Genomic DNA, 4,671 nt, shown 5'->3' with positions numbered 1-4,671 from the left:
GCGTATGAGCATACAAAATATACATTGAAGCGTTGCCATACTGTTTTAAATCAATGTGTTCCTTTACGAGAACCTTCCAAACACCTTCAGGTTACCTTCAATACCGAAACTTCCACTTGCGAAAGCAGTAAGGCAGATTCAATGGCTTCACTGGTCACGGCTTTCCTTAACAAAGAGAAGAATGCCACATTGCTTCGGCAAACTCTGTTTCTAATATAGCCCTATCCACAAAACCACGAAAACGGGGAAAGAAAAGAAATCATGCGGGGAAGGCTAACGATCGACCCGCTCGTGCGCGCGGGGTTCTCCTGGCAATAAGAAAAAAAAAGCAGCCACAAGTGCATAAATGGGCAGCTTAAGGTGTCACGTGAATGTCAGGATCCTTCTCGGGGAAAAAACATATGAGCACGAAAAAGAGAGCAGGAAGTCGTAGAAGAGGGCGCGTGGGCGACGAGTTCCCTGTGCGAAACGGAGCAGGCTCGACCCACATCTTAGCGGACGCCTGGATTCGCCGGGCCTGCAAAGACATACAGCCGGTTCCACTCGCAACATATCTGCTGAAGGGCCCAATGGCGAGTAAGCGAACAAAAATTAAAAAGAAAGAAGAAACTATGGCACAGAAACAAATACGTAATGTTAAGAGAAGGAAAGTATCAAAGAAAGAAGGTGAGGAAAATGAGCCAAGCAACAGAGGAAGCGTGGAAACAACGGAAAATAAAAGAAAATAAATAAGGGAAACAATTAAAAAGCAAACCAGTGAAAGGAATCCTGCAGACCGAAGAATCACACACGCCGGCGGCCTGAGAAGCAGCCCTAATCCAATTTGCGGCGTGATTAACGCTAGGGAGCCGCGACGTGGTTTTCCGAGAGGAAGCGGTCGCTGCCGGGTGTTATACTGGCCTCGGTATGTTGGGCGCCCCAGGTAACCACGCTGAATCCACTCAGTTCGCTTCCCGGTAAACGGTGGCTGGAGACATGCACAGATGCTAGACTTCTTTCATCTCAGCTACGTTTTTGATTAGCAATGTTTTGTTGAGCTTAATCATCGGTGTACCATCGCATGTGATTTCGTCCCGATGTTCGAGCCGGCGTTTCACTCTTCCATACACGACTGGAAATCAGTGCCTCAGCAGCCAGTTCCTTCAGCGCTAGCTAGCTCGATTCAAGAGTTGATAAGATAAGATAGCACTGTGTTTGGGATGAGGGAAGCACTGGTTCTTTCTTAAGTATGAAAATGCGTGCAGAAACAGAACTTGAACTCGTACTTCCTTTGACCATGCGTAATGATTTCTGAAAGAAATGAAGTAAAATTAACCTGGTCAGAATCGGTATGTTCCGTTCGATTATCCAGTTAAATGCACCAGCCCTAAGCCTATATTAAGATAATCTAAGAATGACCGAGGGATAGTTACAAGATTGCTGTTTCATTTAAAAGTGTATGTATATATCTTCCTTGGGAGACGACGCCCTAGTTTTCCAGCACCGCCTCATCCTGGCGGCCTTTACTGAATTTCGAAGCTGTGCGATTTACACCTGTGTTTAGGAAACCAAAAGTGGCCTTTTATATGACACGGCGTGTGTCGCCATGTCATCCGGTTGGAAGGTGCGGAACGACCATGTAAGAAACGAGCCGTATGTGACAAATAATTTATCAATATAAATAATTTTAACCTGAAGGACCTATTAGATAATTACCTCATAGGGGAGCCAGTACCGTAATAATGTAGAAATATCGTCACAAGAGCATAATATACAAACTGCAGGGTAATAAAAGCTGGGTAGACAAAGCAGTGGATTTTTACACTGTGCAATTGTGGTACGCAAGGTTATCGTACGAAGTCAGCAATGACTAATTTTATTTTTTTTTTATTTCAGCTTTCGGAGTTTCACTCATTTACATTACACCAGTGTGGCCAACTGTAGCGAAATTTTCCAAGATGTCAGGATTTCAGAACTTGTCTCGGGAAATATAGACATTTCGCCAAATCTAGATAACTCTCGGGTTGAGAAATTCAAGCGTCACGTGGAACGGCTGAGGTGACAGCGTATCTTGATTTCAGTAGCCGCGCCTTACCTTCACATTGGCATGCAAAATAACCTGCCGTGTTGGGTTAGTGACTTGGACGCTGCGCTGCTGAGCCCGAAGACGCCGCATCAAATCGCGACCACGGTGGCGGCATTTCCATGGGTGGCAAAATGCAAAAACGCCTGTACATTTACAGTGCATTGGGTGCACGCTAAAGAATCCGAGGTGGTCAAAATTAGTCCGGAGTCCCCCGCTATAGCGCGTGTCTCATTTTGATATCCGGGTTTTAGCACGTAAAACACCATAACTTAATTTGGCATTCAAAATATGGCTTTTTATCGTATATTGCAGCGCAGTGACCGTATCTCGCCAAGTACACGACAGGCCGCGGATGCGTTGAGTTCTTTAAGAAAGTACTGCTACTGCGATTTCACGTTCGTACCTCTAGCTGTGTCGTTGATTCTGTGCGCTGTGAAAAAAATATTTGCAGGTAGCCGGCAAAACAGACGTGTGCTGCAACACCAAGCGAAGTAGCGTGGGTGAATCCGGGCTTATGTTGACAAATGTGATAGCGCCCGGAAGGACATTGCCGTTATATTGCGAAACAGCTGACCGAGCATGGTATGCTAAAATTTACTGAGAATCGGCCATAGGCAGAACAACTTTGGATAAAAATTGGCCTCGTATCAGCTTGATCCTTTGCAGGTGACCTGTAAGCGCGTAAGTGTTGAGGTGCTGGGTCTCTACAAGGCATTAAAAGTATACGATCCACGATTGGTGGGATGAACTGGCAATGCCTTTTGACATTGTTGCATTTTACGAGGAAAGACCGGCGCATAACTTTCTTACAATTTCAATGAGCCTCGTGTAATCGGGGCACTTTGATATGAGCGCAAACACAACCGTCTATAAACGTGCAGGCGTCTTCATTCGGGAGCATGATTTAAGTAGATTCTTGTGAGCAAAAAACTAGCCCTGAGACGTCATTTTAGCTTCAGTGCCATGATTCCGTTGTTTGAATATGTTAAATCAAGCTTAGATATAAATAAAAGCTCTGAAATGTGCAGTCTATTTTCATAGTACAAAAATTAAATTTGCAGAAATCATATTGACAAACTGACTGATAGGCCTAATTAGCGGAAATTTAATGCGGGTAACATTACGAAAATTTTTGTTCAAGTTAGAGAAAAATGGGCTTCGCAGACTGGCAGCACTGCAATGCAAGAAAGTTAGCCGTTTCCGTTCTGTGTGCGACCAGGCAGAAATGGCTGCCTAAAAGCATGTTTTACCATGTAGCATTGTATGTACCGGGGGAACTAAATAGCCGTCAGGAGAGACGAGTTCAAGTAGAAAGTATAGAATGACCTAAGTAAGGAAGATAGCAATATGCGTAATAAAAAACAAAGTGATGGTAAACCACAGGAGCAGACTTTCAAACTTATCAACAGCGAGTGAACAAAAACAGCTCCAGGGAGAAAGAAAGTATCACCAAGGGAAGCACTTTGTCCTCTGACAAGGCGGGAAGTCCCGTGGTCGAAACGTCAGCCTACAGCCTGAACCATCCCGTTGGCGCCCACTGCTTATTAAACGAGCTATATGAGACTCAAGCAGCGTTGGTGACAACTAGGATTCCGCTCGTACTTAGACACTGTTGATCGCTCGTTGCTTCTTTTTTTTTGCTCTTCCTCGAGTCTGACGTCTTCTAGGCGACGAGCGCATCGCCCTCGATTGCGAAATTGTCTTAGCTCTTATACAAGTAAGGTCTTGTAAGTTCTGCCAACTTCCGTGTTTTTTTGCGGCCAGATGAACTAAAGCTGTTGCCAATATAGAAACGTCCGCTAGGGTTAGGTGGCAATGACGTACTGTTGATGAGCGCTCCTAAGTTTTAATAGGGGCCGCGTTGGCATAACTCTGATGTCGGCATAGTTGTGAAACGATCGTGTGCAAAAGACATCCGTGCGCAGTAAATAAGTATTTAGTTTCCCATACCACTGCAGAGGCCCCCTACTGTGTCACGGAACAGGACGTGACTTTTCGCGCAGATGTTCCTGCATGTTAAAAAAATATCAAGAAAACAAGAAGACTAGGGAAACGTAAACAAATTCATACATTTGTGAAATCAATTGTAATACAGCAGATAGTGTGCCTTAGCTACAATGCTCAAACTGTGTTATATTTACTTTCTTGTTTTAAAAACTGTCCAATAGAGAAAACGCAAAGAGAATTGATGCGAGCAAATATCTTAGAAAATTTGCCGATCTTGCATAGTGTAGGTTAACCGGGTCAGCGACGAATACCATTTTCTATTGGTGCAACAGAGAAAGAAGCCAGTGACTGAATGTGGGGTGGCTGTCGGTGTTAGAGGTAACGATCGATCACTTTCCTTCGAGGCATATATAATTGAACATTATTCAAAACACCCAACTTCACGCCCGGATAGTCCCATCTGTTGCTTAATATCACGCATGGGCGGTCAGGCTGTTGAAACTGACGCCAATGTTTGATCGGAGCTCGGCGAAACCCTCTTGAATTTTCTGATCAGTTCGTAAAGCTCTTTTAGTTTTTTACCTGGTCGGAACATATAAAGATCGCAAAACAGCGAAAAAAGAAGTCCTTCGTTAGAGTACAAAAAACAACAACATAAG

This window comes from Dermacentor variabilis, chromosome 10 (genome assembly GCF_050947875.1).
Source record: "Dermacentor variabilis isolate Ectoservices chromosome 10, ASM5094787v1, whole genome shotgun sequence".
NCBI lineage: Eukaryota > Metazoa > Arthropoda > Arachnida > Ixodida > Ixodidae > Dermacentor > Dermacentor variabilis.
This window is presented reverse-complemented; position numbering follows the sequence as displayed.